At 38.0% G+C, this 18,865-nt stretch overlaps 1 long non-coding RNA gene across 1 annotated transcript in view; it reads right to left on the reverse strand.

The window, feature by feature from the left end:
* Positions 1-756: 756 nt before the first annotated feature.
* Positions 757-18,865, reverse strand: part of LOC126066538 (uncharacterized) — a 34,150-nt gene continuing 16,041 nt past the window's right edge. The window contains exon 3 of the long non-coding RNA XR_007515123.1: positions 757-804. This is a non-coding gene — a long non-coding RNA (uncharacterized LOC126066538). The remainder of the gene's footprint in view (positions 805-18,865) is intronic.

Consider the following 18,865-nt stretch of genomic DNA (forward strand, 5'->3'; position numbering starts at 1 on the left):
TTTCCTTTTCTGACAGGGGTTTTTCTAATGTGAATGTTAACCAGGAGATGAGAGAGCACTCCCCCAGCACCCCACCAAAAAAAAAAAGAGAAGCCTTTTTGGATGATCTTGATTGTGTAGCATCAGGTTTATGTGTAAATGTGTTTCTAAAATGAAATGTGTGTCTTTGGTCCTTTTTCTCCCCAGCTGGTGATCTGAAGCTGGGAGGAAGTGCTGCCCTGAAGAGTGCCAAACAGTACTACTTAACTAAGGGAAGCCCAGCCTGCTAGCTTGCTGAATGTTATACTTTCTCGACAACTGAATGTGACTGACAAACTGCTGCCCCTGTGGAAAGGGTCAGGAGCAGCAGGCCAGCCAACACAGCTTTCTATGCCCCTCCAAGAGCCAGGTGCCTTTACTGAAAGATGTCACCCTGTCATACCTGAAGAGTAGTCAGAGAAGGTTCTGCTAACTCTTGTAATTGTCTGATTTACTTGTTTCAATTAAAAAAAAAATTGAAACCTCGGAAAGTGAAACCGTGGATAAGGGGGGACTACTTGTAATAATTATGTCTCAGCAGAGTTTGAGGAGCCATTTATCTTTATGCAAACAGAAGGCATTACAAAGCTACACATACAAAGTCATCCCCCTTGCCTGCCTGTGTGCCTGGCAATGCATTCAGGGTTACGATGTCAACATTTAAGAACAACACTTCCAGAGGGAACTAGATTTTCACCTACCTTCTGTGGCAAAATATTCCAGATGAGTTAATGTCTCCTCCACAAACAAAGACTCTTCTGAAAGTCTCTCATAAATCACTGTATCCTGTTAAATATATACATTTTTAAAAACCCTGTGATCAACAATCTTATATAGGCCTTCTGGTCAGAATTCTAAATATTGCTTTATAGTTTTACCATTTATATCTAACAGGCATGAAGCAGCTTGCATTGTTGTTGAGTGCCGTTGAGTAAATTCCGACTCATGTCGACCCCCTGTGACAGGAGAGAACTGCTCCACAGGGTTTGCTCGGCTGTAATCCTTATGGGAGCACATGCCAGGTCTTTCTCCCACAGAGCTGCTGGATGGGTTCAAACTGCCAATCTTTCAGTTAGCAGCGGAGTGCAGCACTAGCCACAGTAAAATACAATTTCAGAATGAATTCAGAAATAAGCTTTAAAGTATGAATTGGCCTAGTCACTTTAAACTAAAATCTGATCCTGCAAATAAAACGTGTTGGGGAAGACCACAAAACAGAAGGGATAGTAAAAGTAAGATATCACTGTCTTACATCCCCTATAAACGACTATAAACAAGAAAAAAACAACAACAAAAAAACACCAACACAGCTCATTATCAAATCACTCAAAGCAAGTGATAAAAAGAAAACCTTAAAAGTAGACAGAGGAAAAAATATGTTACATACAAAGGAACAGAGATAACAGGTTTCTCATTGAAACAATGCAAGTGTGAAGACAATGAAGTGACATCTTTAAAGTACTGAAAGAAAGAAAAAAAAAAGGTCAACCAAGAGTTCTATACTCAGCAAAATACATCTCAAATGTGAAGGTGAAAAAAAAATGAAATAAAATTTTTTCCAGACATATTCAGGCTGAAAAATATTATCACCTGCAACCCAAACTACAAACTATACTAAAGGAAGTCCTTCAGACAGAAAGAAGTTGATATCAAATGCAAACATGAATCTGAAGAGTACTGGAAATGGCAATGTCATGGATATATATATACATATATATAATATTTTTTTCTTGCTTTTGATTCATTTTAAAAGATAGTTGACTATTTAAACAAATTCATAACAATGCAGGGTGGAGTTTTGAACACTTAGAACAAACGTAGGATAACAATAGCACAAAGATTGGGAGGAGAGAAATGAAAGTATACTGTTTATGGCTCTTACATGTGAAGTAGTATAATATCACTTGAAGGAAGAATAAAGGTAGAATAAAATAAATTAAAAATGCCTATTATAAGCTGTAAATAAAAAAAAAAGTGGTGGTGGGGTGAACTGGAATAAAAAAGTATTCAAGTAATCCAAAAGACAAAAAACTAAAACCAAACCCACTACTGCTGAGCTGATTCTGACTCATAGTACCCCTATAGGACAGAGTAGAATTGCCTCACAGGGTTTCCAAGGCTATAAATCTTTACAGAAGTAGAATACTACATCTTTCTCCCATGGAGCAGCTAGTGGATTTGAACTGCCAACTTTTTGTTTAACAGCTGAGCACTTTACCAACTGTGCCACCAAAGCTCCTAATCTGAAAGAAGGCAGGAGAAAAAAAGAACAGACAGAATAGAAAATAAATGTTGTTAGGTGCCGTCAAGTTGGTTTCAACTCTGAGTGACCCTATGTACAACAGAACAAAACACTGTCCAGTCCTGTGTCATCCTCATAATCATCATCATGCTTGAGCCCATTGTTGCAGCCACTGTGTCAATCTATCTTGTTGAAGGTGTTCCTCTTTTTAGTTGACCCTGTACTTTACCAACCATGATATTCTTCTCCAGGGACTGATCTCTCCTGATAACATGTCCAAAGTATGTGAGACAAAGTCTCACAATCTTTGCTTCTAAGGAGCATCCTGGCTGTACTTCTTCCAAGACAAATTTGTTCATTCTTTTGGCAGCCCATGGTATATTCAATATTCTTCATCAACACCATAATTCAAAGGCATCAATTCTTCTTTGGTCTTGCTTATTCATTGCATAGTTTCCACATGCATAAGAGGCAAGATGATAAATTTAAACCTGACTATATAGATAACCACACTAAATGTTAACAGTATAAATACCCAAATTAAAAAGCAGGGGTGTTAAGGATGGATAAAAATGCAAGAACGAAATCTCTAAAAAAAAAAAAAAAAAAACACATTTTAAATATGTTAAAAGGATTGTCTTAGGCTGGGTTCTCTAGAGAGGCAAAACCAGTAAAAAGTATAAACACAAATATTTATATCAAGGAAACAGTTCACACGATTGCAGAGGCTGGAATGTCCCAAGTCCATAGATCAGGATATAGGCTTCTCCTGATTCATGTAGCAGCAGGGGCTGGCAAATCCAAGACTGGCAGGTCAGAAAGCAAGACTCTTGCTCACAGGTTGTGAAGATTGACGAATCCCAAGACTGGCAGGTAAACTGCTACTGCAAGTCCCAAGAACTAGAGGTCGGATGAACAAAAGGCAGATGAGGATCCAGAGTGGGCAAAAGTGAGAATGTTACTTGTATTCAGATGCAGGCTACATGCTCAAGGAAACTCCCTTTCAACTGATTGGCTACTCACAGCAGATCCCATTGTGGGAGTGACCACACATAAACACTGAGAACCATGGCCCAGCCAAGTTGACACACAATCTTAACCATCACAAGGAGGGAAAAAGATGTATCATGCTTGACTAATGTTAACTACTCAAGGAAACCTGAAATGGCAATATATTAATATCAGATAAAATAGATTTCAGAGTAAAGAATATTGCCAGGGATAAAGAAAATCATTTCATAATGACAAATGGATCATTCATCAAGAGGAAATAACAGTCCCAAATGTTAATGTACCCAATAACAGAGCTTCAAAATATATAAATCAAAAACTAATAGAACTTCAAGGAAAAATACACAAATCCACAATTATTGTTAAGGGTTTCAATATCCTCATTTCAATAATTGATAGAATTGGTAAACAAAAAGTCATTAAGGATAGGGAATATTTGAACAACACCATGCAGGAGACCTGGGTTTGATTCCCAGCCAATGCACCGCATGCTCAGCCACCACATGTCTGTTAGTGGAGGCTTGCATGTTGCTATGATGCTGAACAGTTTAAAAAGAGCTTCCAGATTAAGATGGACTATGACAAAATCAGCCAATGAAAATTCTACAGATCACAACAGTCAGACATGCAACTGATCATGGGGATGACACAAAACAGCATTTTATTCTGTTTTGCATAGGGTCACCATGAGTTGAGACTGACTCAATGGCAGCTAACAACAGTATAAACCAACTTGACCTAATTGTTAGTTATAAAACACCATCCTCAAGCAGCAGAATATTCATCCTTTTTAACTACACAAAACATTTAACAAGATAGGTAGTAATCTGAACCCTAAAATAAGTCTTAATAAAATTAGAAGTATTCAAGTCATATAAACACACACACACAAAAATTATGGATAACATTGCAAAGAATGGGAATTCCAGAACACTTAATTTGTGCTTATGAGGAACCTGTACATAGATCAAGGGGCATTTGTTCGGACAGAACAAGGTGACGCTGTGTGGTTTAAAGTCAGGAAAGGTGTGCATCAGGGTTGCATTCTTTCACCATACCTATTCAATCTGTATGCTGAGCAAATAATCAGAGAATCTGGACTCTATGAAGAACAGGGCATCAGGATTGGAGGAAGGCTCATCAATGACCTGCATTAGGCAGATGACACAATCTTTCTTGTCGAAAGTGAAGAGGACTTGAAGCATTTACTGATGAAGATCAAGGACTATAGCCTTCAGGATGGATTACACCTGAACATAAAAGAAATAAAAACCCTCACAACTGGACCAATAAGCAACATCATGATAAATGGAGAAAAGTTTGAAGTTGTCAAGGATTTCATTTTACATGGATCCACAATCAACACCCATAGAAGCAGCAGTTAAGAAATCAAAAGATGCACTGCACTGGTCAAATCTGCTGCAAAGGACCCCTTTAGAGTGTTGAAAAGCAAAGATGTCACCTTGAAGACTAAGGTGTGCCTGACCCAAGCCATGGTATTTTCAATAACATCATATGATAAGAAAGCTGAACAATGAATAAGGAATACTGAAAAAGAGTTGATGCCTTCAAATTGTGGTGTTGCTGAAGAGTATTGAATATACCATGGACTACCAAAAGAATGAACAAATCTGTCTTGGAAGAAGTACAACCAGAATGCTCCTTAGAAGCAAGGATGGTGAGACTTTGTCTTACACACTTTGGACATGTTGTCAGAAGGGATCAGTCCCTAGAGAAGGGCATCATGCTTGGTAAAGTATAGGATTAGCAGAAAAGAGGAAGACCCTCAATGAGACGGATTGACACAGTGGCTGCAACAAGGGGCTCAAGCATAACACTGATTGTGAGCATGGTGAAGGGCTGGGCAGTGTTCTGTTCCGTGGTACATAGGGTCGCTATGAGTCGGAACAAATTCAGTGGCACCTAACAACAATAAGTCATAGAAAATATGTTCTCTTAATATATTGGAGTTAAATTAGAAATTGATAACAAAATATCTCTGAAAAATACCCAAATATTTGGAAACTAAATAAAATATTTCAAAATAACTCATGGGTCAAAGAAGAAATGAAACACAAAATTAAAATATTTTGAACTGAATGAAAATAAAAACACAACCTATCAAAATTCACGGGATGCTGCTAAAGCCATAGTTAGGGGAAATTTATAGCACTAAACATTTATATTAAAAAAGTCTCAAATTGATTTCCACTTTAAGAAATTAGAAAAAGAGGAGCAAATAAAACCCAAAGTAAGCAAAAGGAGGAAACTAATAAAGTTAAGAGTGAAAATCAATGAAATGGAGACAAAGACATTTAAAAAAATCAGTAAAACTGAAACCTGGTTCTTTGTGAAGATCAATAAAATTAATAACACTCTGGCCAATCTAATTAGGAGAAAAGAGAGAAGACATAAATTATCAAAATCAGAAATGAGAGAAGTAGCATCATTATAAATTCTACAGATATTAAAAAGATGAAAAAGTGAACATTATGAACATCTTTATGCCAATAACTTTGATAACTTAGATGAAATATACAAACTCTATGGAAAACACAAACCAAAACGAACTCAACAGGAAAGACATATTCTGAATAGCCCTATAGTATTAATCAAATTGAATTTGAAGTTAGAAAACTTCGCACAGAAATGACCCCTCAGATCCAGATGGCTTATTGAGTTCTAGAAAACATTTGAGAAACAAATAGTCCCAATTCTATGCACACTTTTCCAGAAAATGGAAAAGGAGGGAATACTTGCCCTTCATTCTACATGGCCAGCATTATTCTGATACCAAAGTTAGACAAGAGCATTACAAGCAAAGAAAGTGAAAAATCACTACCCTTCTTGAAGTAGAACCAAAATTCTAAAAATAAATTTTTTTTTTGAAATTCAATTCAACTATACAAAGTGGTTAAGAGCTCAGCTGCTAACCAAATGTCAGCAGTTCCAATCCACCACCTGCTCCTTGGAAACCCTATAGGGCAGCTCTACTCTGTCCTATACGGTCATTATGAGTTGGAATCAATTCGTTGGCAATGGGTTTTATAGATTTAAAGGAATACTACAACATGACCATGTAGGGTTTATCCCAGGAAGACAAGATAGATTTAATATATATAAAAAAAAGAATCAATATAGTTTACCATATTAACAAACAAAAAATGAAAAACCATATTAGCATCTCAGCCAATGCAGAAAAACCATTTGAAAAAATCCCACATCTACCATTGATAAAAAGACTCTACAAACTAGGAATAGAAAGGAACCTCCTTAATCTAGTAAAGAGCATTTACAACAAAGGTAGAGTTAAATATTATCCTTAACAATGAAAGACTGAATTCTTTTGTCCAAAGATCAGGAAGAAGACAAGGATGTTTGCCCTCTCCACTTCTATTCAACATTGTACTGGAGGCTGTAGCCAGGATAATAAGAAAAAGAAATAAAAGAAGCCTGTATTGAGAAAAAAGAATTAAACTGTCTTTATTCATAGACAACATGATCATTTATGTAGAAAATCTGATGGAGGCTATTAAAAAGCTACTAGAATGATTAGGTGAGTTTTGCAAGGTTTCAGGGTGCAAGATAGAACGAACAAAAGCCAATTGTTTTCTATATACAGCAATAAACAATCAGAAATTGAAATTTTAAAAACACTATTTACAATGGCATGAAAAATATGAATTATTTAAGGTAAATCTGACAAAATATGTGTAGGATCTATATACCGAAAGCTACAAAATGTTGAGAAAATAAGACCTAAATAAATGGAGATATATACCATGTTCATGTATCAGAAGACTCAATATTTTTTACCACATCAATTGTCCCCAAAATCGATCTAGAGATTTAACATAGCCCCTGTGATCTAGTGCTACTATAACAGAAATACCACAAGTGGATGGCTTTAACAAACACAAATTTATTTTCTCACATTGAGGAGGTTAAAAGTTCAAATTCAGGGTACCAGCTGTAAAGGAAGGTTATCTCTCTCAGCTCTGAGTGAAGGTCTTTGTCTCTTCAGCTTCTATTTCCTGGTTCCTTGGAGACCTCCTTGTGGCTTGGCATTTATCTTCTCCTATCTCTGCTGGTATCTCTGCTTACTTTTTTCCTATTTTGTAAGAGATTGACTCAAGACACACCCAACACTAATCCTACCTCATTAACATAACAAATAACTCATTCCCAAATGGAGTTATGACCACAGGCATAGAGGTTAGGATTTATAACACATATTTTGGCAGGACACAATTCAATCCATAACATGAAAAGTATGAAATATTAAGGATAAATCTGACAAAATACATGTAGGATCTGTACACTGAAAACTACTAGACATTGGGGAAACAAACATCTAAATAAATGGAGATAGGTTGATATGAGTCAGAATCAACTTAATGGCAATGGGCTTGATTTTTTTTTTTTTATATACCATGTTCAGGTATCAGAAGACTCAATATTTTGTATGAAGTCAATTGTTCTCCAAATTGATCTAGAGGTTTAACACAGTCCCTAAAAACAAAAAATCCCCACAGACTTTTTCATAGAAATTGACAGACCGATTTTAAAACTCATATGGAAATGAAAATATCCTAGAATATCCAAAACAATTACGAAAAAGGACAAAGGAGAACTAATGATATCTGATTTTAACACTTATTATAAAGGGACAGTAACCAAGACAGTGTGGAATTGGTATGAAGATAGATAAATAGAACAGTGAATGAAAATAGAGTATAGAAATAGGCCCACACATATACGAACACTGATTTTTTTTTTGTAAAAGTGTGAAGGCAATTCGGTGGAGAAAGAATATGCTGTTAAACAAATGGTACTAGAAAATTGAATATTCATATGTAAAAAATGATCTTCTACACAAGGTTCATACCATATTGGAAAATTAATTCAAAGATCCAGGATGGCACTGTAGACAGAAGCACCACGCCATTCCTCTGAAGCAAAGACCCAAGAAACTAAGTAAAACAGATACAAACGTCAATCCTGGAAACCTAAGCATCAAATGAAGGCATAAAGAACTCAACCAAGCACCAAATGGAATAGGAAACTGACAGAGAACAGAGAACAAGGAGAGCTGCAGAGTGGAGGTCACCTACCAGCAAACAAAGCATGAATTCACCATCTTGGACCTCAGCCACTGGGAGTGGCAGAGAGGGATTATAGGAAGGCAAATTCATGGAGCTGCCAACATGAGACGTGGCACCCGGTAACTAGGGATACATGCTTTCCCTTCCCCTGCCCTTCTTCCCTCTGTGCAGCCTCTGCCACTTGGATTTGCCCTGCCCTGACCAGCCGGCTCCTTCAGTGTGATATTTTTGTTGTTGTTTTGGCTTCTTTTTGTTTCTTCCTTCTCTCTCATCTCCTTCCTTTCCTTTCTGTTGTATTACAGTTTCCCTGGTCTGCGCAGCCACATCGGTATGCTCTCTTAGCACCATTTTTTTTTTTTTCACTTTTTTTCCCCTCGGTTTCTTGTCTCTCTCTACTTTCCTTTCTCCCACCCACCTGGTCACATGTGCTGTCTCCGCTGCTTCTTCACAGGCTGTGCCATACAACATGGCTGGGGAACCTCCAGCACATGGCTTCCCTGGTCCTCAATGCCCCACTGGTGAGCTCCCTCAGCACAATTTTTTTTCTCTCTCAGTTTCTTATCTCTCTCTCCCTTCCTTCCTCTCCTTTCTCCCACACATCTAGCTGTGTATGCCGTCTCTGCCCCTTCTTGAAAGAATCAACAAAACTCAAAGTTGGTTCTTTGAAAGAAACAATAAAATCAAAAAACCATTGGCCAAATGGACAAAAGAAAAACAGGATAGGATGCCAATAACCCAAATAAGGAATGACATGGGGGACGTTACAACAGACCCAACTGAAATAAAAGGGATCATAACAGAGTATTCTGAAAAACTATACTCCAAAACAAATTTGAAAACCTGGAGGAAATGGACAAATTTCTAGGAACACACTACCTACCCAAACTAACACAAACTGAAGTTGAAAATCTGAACATACCCATAACAAGAGAAGAGATCAAAAGGTAATTTTAAAAAGCCTCCCAACAACAACAACAACAGATGGCCCAGATGGCTTCACGGGAGAATTATACCAAACATTCATAGAAGAACTTGCACCAGTACTATTCAAACTATTTGAGAACATAGAAAAGATACTTCCAAATTCATCCTATGAAGCCAGCATAATCTTGATACCAAAACCAGACCAAAAAAAAAAAAAAACCAGACAGGCACCCCCCCCCCAAAAAAAAAAAAACCAGACAGGCACCTACAAAAAAGAAAATTACAGACCAATATCTCTCAGGAATTTAAATGCAAAAATTCTAGCCAATAGGCTTCAGCATCATATAAAAAAATAATACAACACGACCAAGTAGGATTCATACCAGGTATGCAAGGATGGTTCAACATTAGAAAATTAATCAATGTAATCCACCACATAAAAAAAACAAAAGGAAAGAACCACATGATCTTCTCAATTGACAAAGAAAAGCCCAACACAAATTCTTGATTTAAAAAACTCCTAATAAAATAGGTATAGAAGGGAAATATCCCAACATAATAAAGACCATCTACACAAAAAACAAATGGCCACCCGCAATCTTAATGGAGAGAAGCTGAAAACATTCCCCTTGAGAACAGGAAAAAGACAAGGATGCCCTTTATCACCACTCCTATTTCACATTGTGCTTGAAGTCCTAGCTAGGGCAATAAGGCAAGAAAAGGAAATAAAGAGCATCTGAATTGGTAAAGAAGTAGTAAAAATGTCCCTATTTGTGGATAATATGATACCATACATAGAAAACTCAAAAGACTCCACAAGAGAACTACTGAAACTAATAGATCCAGCAGAGTAACAGGATGTAAGATAAACATACAAATATCTGTTGGATTCCTATACACCAATTAAGGGAATGATGAAAAGGAAATGAGGAAAACAATACCATTTATAATACCCACCCTAGCCCTTAGAAAAAAACTGGAAAGGCGGGGCCAAGATGGCTGACTAGGTAGAAGCTACCATGGATCCCTCTTGCAACTAAGACTCAGAAAAACAAACAAATTGATCACATACATGACAACCTACGAACTCTGACTATCAAACACAGAACTAAAGAGTTGACCTGAATGACAGGGGAGCGAAAAGCCATGCCCTGAAGCAGCGACCACTTCTGGAACCAGTGCCCCGTGCCACAGCCTTGAGCCCTCGCAGTTCCCTGGTGCCGAGTGGTGGGGCTGATTGCGGCTTACTGAGACAGGGCAAGCACAGGACACAGCCCTAACCCCTAGCTCCCTGGAGTAACCTCGGTAGAGACTCAGCCAGCACAAGCAGGCTGCACACTGACGTGGCTGACAAGAGAACGAGCAACCATGGGAAAGCAGCGACTGTTTTCGGAACCTGGAGCCAGCGTCCCAGTCAGAAAACCTTGGTGCTGGGCTTTGAACTAAGCGCAGAGGAGCTGAGTAGGGCTTCCTGAGACAGCACAAGCACAGGATGCAGCTCTAGCCCCCTGAAGTAACCTCGGGGGAAACCCAGCCAGCGCACGCAGGTAGCACAGCGATGCGGGTGACAGGAGGAGAAATCACCGGGAAGCAGCGACTGCTTTTGGAGCCTGGAGTGCAGAGTCCCAGCCAGAAAACCTTGGCACTGGGCTTTGGACTAGGAGCGGAGCAGCTGACTATGGCTTCCTGAGATGATGCAAGCATGGGACATAGGCCTGATCTTCAGGGGCAATCTTGACCCAGCCAGCACGCACAGGCTACACACCCCTCTGGGATCTCAGACAAACCAGTCATCGACGAGCAAGAAAAGTAACTTTGTCTATATTACTGGGTGCTACTCTCTCCTATCTATCTGATCCCTCCCATCCCTGCCCCAGCCAGCTTCATTAACATTGGAATTTCCTGGGCCAGGGAGTGAAGTGTTCTGCGGGGTTTTTTTTTTTCCTAACCTATTCAAAAAAAAAAAATTTTTTTTTTCTTTTTATTCTCCTGGACTGAGAGAAGCAGCAACTAACAATCCAGGAATGAAAAATCCTTCCCCGACTTCCCTAAACTGGAATAAAAATACAGAACCAGCTCCAGCCAAGCATATGAGATCCGCAGTTTTTGGTTTTCATCCCCACAGGGAACAAGGTGGCTATTATAATGCAAAGGTAATTCTGATACGGATCTGACTGTAATTGTTTTAGTGGAGCACTGGAAGGACAAGTTTTCCAGGTCTGATACCTCTCTACCTATTAAACAGAGCCCTCACTGATCCACAGCGGGGAACTGAGGGCAGAAGCTCCACCCAAACCACCTAGCCACCTGCCAAAGGGGTGTGAGGATAGTGATGCCTACCAATCTTTAGAGGTACAAGCATTGGGTGCCTAAGGTACAGCTGCAGAGCACACCCACCAAAGTGCTCTAGGAATAGAGACACACCTACCTCACTGGCACGTGGGGGAAGGCTGTCAGCATCCTGCCCTCCTTGGAGCATGACCCCCTGCTGCTACTAGAATCTGGTGCACACAACTATCACCACTACTCTAAATTAATAGGTGACAGTCTACTACACCACACACTTGGTGGCCCAAAGTCAGAACAGCTAAGCTAATTTTATTGAAGAATAGTGAATGGACTCTTAGGCTTATATATCTGGTAACAGCCCAAACCAGTTGGTAATAGGACATAAGTGATTCAAAGGCTGCAACAATCAAGACAGGGCAATCTAGTAGCCCATCTGGGTATATTGAAACAAAACAAAACAAGATAAGACTCAGTGAGCAAATATAAAATAAATCATTACCATATCTTATAGGTGGCTCGGAGACAGCAGTCGATACAAAATCACATAAAGAAGCAGACCATGACAGCTTCTACAAATCCCCAAATTAAAGAATCAAAATCTTTCCCAAATGAAGAAACAATCCTGGAATTGCCAGATGCAGAATGCAAAAAACTAATATACAAAATGCTTCAAGACATCAGGGATGACCTCAGAAATGAAATAAGGCAATCTACAGAAAAAGCCAAGGAACACACTGATAAAGCAGTTGAAGAAATCAAAAAGGTTATTCAAGAACAGAGTGCAAAAATTAATAAGCTGCAAGAAGCCATAGAGAGACAGCATTCAGAAATCCAAAAGATTAACAGTAAAATTACAGAATTAGACAACTCAATAGGAAGTCAGAGGAGCAGAATTGAGGAATTGGAATGCAGAGTGGGGGAGTTGGAGGATAAGGCAATTGACACTAATATAGTTGAAGAAAAATCAGATAAAAGGATTTAAAAAAATGAAGAAACCCTAAGAATCATGTGGGACTCTATCAAGAAGAATAACTTGTGTGTGATTGGCGTTCCAGAACAGGGAGGGATAAAAGAAAATAGAGAAAGAATAGTTGAAGATCTGTTGGCAGAAAACTTTCCTGGCATCGTGAAAGATGAAAGGATATCTATTCAAGATGCTCATCAAACCCCAAATAAGATCGATCCAAAAAGAAAATCACCAAGGCATATTATCATCAAACTTACCAAAACCAAAGATAAAGAGAAAATTTAAAAAGCAGCCAGGGATAAACGAAAAGTCACCTACAAAGGAGAATCAATAAGAATAACCTCAGACTACTCAGCAGAAACCATGCAGGCAAGAATGCAATAGTGTGACATATATAGAGCACTGAAGGACAAAAACTGCCAGCCAAGAATCATATATCCAGCAAAACTCTCTCTCAAATATGAAGGTGAAATTAAAACATTTACAAATAAACACAAGCTTAGAGAATTTGCAAAAACCAAACCAAAGCTAGAAGAATTACTAAAAGAAATTGTTTGGTCAGAAAATCAATAATATCAGATACCAACACAACATGAGGTCACAGAACAGAATATCCTGATATCAACTTAAATAGGGAAATCACAAAAACAAAATAAGATTAATTTAAAACAGAAAAAAATGCTCAAAACAGGGAATCATTGAAGTCATTATGTAAAAGTTTACAATAATCAAAACGAGGGACTGAATACAGGAGGCATACACCTTCCATATGGAAAGGAAAACAAGGTGATACAGGACGACACAAGTTAGGTTTTTACTTAGAAAAATAGGGGTAAATATTAAGGTAACCACAAAGAGGTCTAACAATTCCATACTTTGAGATAAAAACCAAGAAAAACATAACGACTCAGCAAAAATAAATTCAACTACTATGAAAAGGAGGAACACACAATTTAAAAAGAAAAATTTCTCAGCACAAAAAAGTAAGTGGAAAAATGAAATTGTCCACAACACACAAAAAAGCCATCAAAATGACAGCACTGAACTCATACTTATCTATAATTATGCTCAATGTAAATGGACTAAATGCACCAATAAAGAGACAAAGAGTCTTAGACTGGATAAAGAAACACGATCTGTCTATATGCTGCCTACAAGAGACACACCTTAGACTTGGAGACACAAACAAACTAAAACTCAAAGGATGGAAAAAAATATGTCAAGCAAACAACAATCAGAAAAGAGCAGGAGTGGCAAAATTAATTTCTAACAAAATAGACTTTAAAGTTAAATCCACCACAAAGGATAAAGAAGGACACTACATAATGATTAAAGGGACAACTGACCAGGAAGATATAACCATATTAAATATTTATGCATCCAATGACAGGGCTGCAAGATACATAAAACAAACTTTAACAGAACTGAAAAGTGAGATAGACACCTCCACAATTATAGTAGGAGACTTCAACACACCACTTTCAGAGAAGGATAGGACTTCCAGTAAGAAGCTCGATAGAGACACGGAAGATCTAATTGCTACAATCAACCAACTTGACCTCATAGACCTATACAGAACACGCCACCCAATGGCTGCAAAATATACTTTTTTTTTTCTAGTGCACATGGAACATTCTCTAGATCACATATTAGGTCATAAAGCAAACCTTTGCAGAATCCAAAACATAGAAATATTACAAAGCATCTTCTCAGACCATAAGGCCATGAAAGTAGAAATCAATAACAGAAAAATCAGGGGAAAAAAACCAAATACTTGAAAGTGAACAATACCGTGCTCAAAAAAGACTGTGTTATAGATGACATTAAGGAGGGAATAAATAATTTCATAGAATGCAATGAGAATGAAAATGCTTCCTATCAAAACATCTGGGACACAGCAAAAGCAGTGTTCAGAGGTCAATTTATATTGATAAATGCACACATACATAAAGAAGAAAGAGCCAAAATCAAAGAATTCTCCCTACAACTTGAACAAATAGAAAGCGAGCAACAAAAGAATCTGTCAGGCACCAGAAGAAAACAAATAATAAAAATTAGAGCAGAATTAAATGAGTTAGAGAATAGAAAAACAATTGAAAGAATTAACAAAGCCAAAAGCTGGTTCTTTGAAAAAAATTAATAAAACTGATAAATCATTGGCCAGACTGACTAAAGAAATACAGGAAAGGAAACAAATATCCCAAATAAGAAATGAGATGGGCCATATTACAACAGATCCAACTGAAATTAAAAGAATCATATCAGATTACTATGAAAAATTGTACTCTAACAAATTTGAAAACCTAGAAGAAATGGATGAATCCCTAGAAAAACACTACCTACCTAAACTAACACAATCAGAAGTAGAACAACTAAATACACCCATAACAAAAAAAGGGATTGAAAAGGTAATCAAAAAACTCCCAGCAACAAAAAGCCCTGGCCCGGATGGCTTCACTGCAGAGTTCTACCAAACTTTCAGAGAAGAGTTAACACCACTACTACTAAAGGTATTTCAAAGCATAGAAAAGGATGGAATACTACCTAACTCATTCTATGAAGCCAACATATCCCTGATACCAAAACCAGGTAAAGACACCACAAAAAAAAAAAAAAAAAATACAGACCTATATCCCTCATGAGCATAGACGCAAAAATCCTCAACAAAATTCTAACCAATAGAATTCAACAACGTATCAAAAAAATAATCCACCACGACCAAGTTGGATTTATACCAGGTATGCAAGGTTGGTTCAAAATTAGAAAAACCATTAATGTAATCTACCATATAAATAAAACAAAAGACAAAAACCACATGATCTTATCAATTGATGCAGAAAAGGCATTTGACAAAGTTCAACACCCATTCATGATAAAAACTCTCAGCAAAATAGGAATTGAAGGAAAATTCCTCAACATAATAAAGGGCATCTACACAAAGCCAACAGCCAACATCATTCTAAATGGAGAGAGCCTGAAAGCATTTACCTTGAGAACAGGAACCAGACAAGGATGCCCTTTATCACTGCTCTTATTCAACATTGTGCTGGTGGTCCTAGCCAGAGCAATTAGGCTAGACAAAGAAATAAAGGGCATCCGGATTGGTAAGGAAGAAGTAAAATTATCTCTGTTTGCAGATGACATGATCTTATACACAGAAAACCCCAAGGAATCCTCAGGAAAACTAGTGAAACTATTAGAAGAGTTTGGCAGAGTTTCAGGTTATAAGATAAACATACAAAAATCACTTGGATTCCTCTACATCAACAAAAAGAACATCGAAGAGGAAATCACCAAATCAATACCATTCACAGTAGCCCCCAAGAAGATAAAATACTTAGGAAGAAATCTTACCAAAGATGTAAAAGACCTATGCAAAGAAAACTACAAAGTACTACTGCAAGAGACTAAAAGGGACTTACATAAGTGGAAAAACATACCTTGCTCATGGATAGGAAGACTTAACATAGTAAAAATATCTATCCTACCAAAAGCCATCTATATATACAATGCACTTCCAATCCAAATTCCAACGACATTTTTCAATGTGATGGAGAAAAAAATCACCAACTTTATATGGAAGAGAAAGAAGCCCTGGATAAGTAAAGCATTACTGAAAAAGAAGAACAAAGTGGGAGGCTCACTCTACCTGATTTTAGAACATAGTATACAGCCACAGTAGTCAAAACAGCCTGGTACAACAACAGGCATATAGACCAATGGAACAGAATTGAGAACCCAGATATAAATCCATCCACATATAAGCAGCTGGTATCTGACAAAGGCCCACAAAACCCAGTAAAAAAAAAGGCCCAGTGTCAGTTAATTGGGGAAAAGATAGTCTTTTTAACAAATGGTGATGGCATAACTGGATATCGATTTGCAAAAAAATGAAACTGGACCCATAATTCACACCATGCACAAAAACTAACTCCAAATAGATTAAAGACCTTAACATAAAGATTAAAACGATAAAGATCATGGAAGAAAAAATAGGAAAAACTTTAGGAGCCCTAATACAAGGCATAAACGGAATACAAAACATTACCAAAAATGATGAAGAGAAACCAGATAACTGGGAGCTCCTAATAATCAAACACCTATGCTCATCCAAAGACTTCACCAAAAGAGTAAAAAGACCACCTACAGACTGGGAAAAAATTTTCAGCTATGATATCTCTGACCAGCGCCTGATCTCTAAAATCTGTAGGATTCTGTTAAAACTCAACCACAGAAAGACAAACAACCCAATTAAAAATTGGGCAAAGGATATGAACACGCACTTTACTAAAGACGATATTCAGGAGGCTAACAGATACATGAGATAAAGCTCTCGATCATTAGCCATTAGAGAAATGCAAATTAAAACTGCGATGAGATTCCATCTCACTCCAACAAGGCTGGCATTAATCCAAAAATCACAAAATAATAAATGTTGGAGAGGCTGTAGGGAGATTGGAACTCTTACACACTACTGGTGGGAGTATAAAATGGTACAACCACTTTGGAAATCCATCTGACGTTTCCTTAAAATGTTAGAAACAGAACTACCATACGACCCAGAAATCCCACTCCTCAGAACATATCCTAGAGAAATAAGAGCCTTTACACGAACAGATACAGGCACACCCATGTTTATTGCAGCACTGTTTACAATAGCAAAAAGATGGAAGCAACCAAGGTGTCCATCAACGGATGAATGGATAAATTATGGTATATTCACACAATGGAATACTACACATTGATAAAGAACAATGACGAATCTGTGAAACATTTCACAACATGGCGGAACCTGGAAGGCATTATGCTGAGTGAAATTAGTCAGATGCAAAAGGACAAATATTGTATAAGACTACTATTGTAAGATCTTGAGAAATAGTTTAAACTGAAAAGAACACATTCTTTTTTGGTTATGAGATGGGGGAGGGAGGGAGGGTGGGAGAGGGTTATTTACTGATTAGATAGTAGATAAGAACTACTTTAGGTGAAGGGAAGGACAACACTCAATACGGGGGAGGTCAGCTCAACTGGACTGAACCAAAAGCAAAGAAGTTTCCTGAATAAACTGAATGCTTCGAAGGTCAGCGGAGCAAGGGTGGGGGTTTGGGGACTATGGCTTCAGGAGAAATCAAAATCCATTGGCAAAATAAGTTCTATTAAGAAAACTTTCTGCATCCCACTTTGAAGTGTGGTGTCTGGTGTCTTAAACGCTAACAAACGGCCATCTAAGATGTATCAATGAGTCTCAACCCACCTGGATCAAAGGAGAATGAAGAGCACCAAGGTCACAAGGTAATTATGAGCCCAAGAGACAGAACGGGCCACGTGAACTAGAGACTTACATCACCCTGAGACCAGAAGAACTAGATGGTGCCTGGCCACAACAAATGACTGCCCTGACAGGGTGCACAACAGAGATCCCCTGAGGGAGCAGGAGAACAGTGGGATGTAGACCCCAAATTCTCATTAAAAAAAAACAGACTTAATGGTCTGACTAAGACTAGAAGAATCCTGGTGGTCATGGTCCCCAAACCTTCTGTTGGCCCAGGACAGGAACCATTCCTGAAGCCAACTCATCAGACATGGACTGGACTGGACCATGGGTTGGAAAGAGATGCTGATGAGGAGTGAGCTACTTGTATTAGGTGGACACTTGAGACTATGTTGGTATCTCCTGTCTAGAGGGGAGATGGGAGGGTAGAGGGGGTTAGAAACTGACAAAACGGTCATGAAAGGAGAGACTGGAAGGAGGGAGTAGGCTGACTCATTAGAGGCAGAGTAAGTGGGAGTATGTAGTAAGGTGTATATAAGGTCATATGCGAGAGACTGACTTGATTTGTAAACTTTCAATTAAAGCACAATAAAAATTATTTTAAAAAACCAAAAACAGGAATATATTTAACCAGGGATGTAAAAGACCCATACAAAGAAAACCACAAAACACTGCTGCAAGAAACCAAAGACACTTGTATAAACGAAAAATGTAAGTTGGTCATGGATACGTAGACTCAGCATTGCGAAAATGTCAGTTCTACCCAAAGCATTCTACAAATACAATGCAATCTTGATCCAGTTACCAGCAGCTTTCTTTAAAGAGGTGGAAAAACTAATCATTAACTTCATATTGAAAGGAAAGTTGCCCTGGATAAGCGAAGCAATATTGAAGAAGAATAACAAAGTAGGAGGACTCACACTACTTGACCTCAGAACCTATTAAACAGCTATGGTACTCAAAACAGCCTGGTACTGTACAATGACAGACACATTGACCAATGGAAGAGAATTGGGAAGCCAGATGTAAATCCACCC

The sequence above is a fragment of the Elephas maximus genome, chromosome 23 (genome assembly GCF_024166365.1).
Source record: "Elephas maximus indicus isolate mEleMax1 chromosome 23, mEleMax1 primary haplotype, whole genome shotgun sequence".
Lineage (NCBI taxonomy): Eukaryota > Metazoa > Chordata > Mammalia > Proboscidea > Elephantidae > Elephas > Elephas maximus.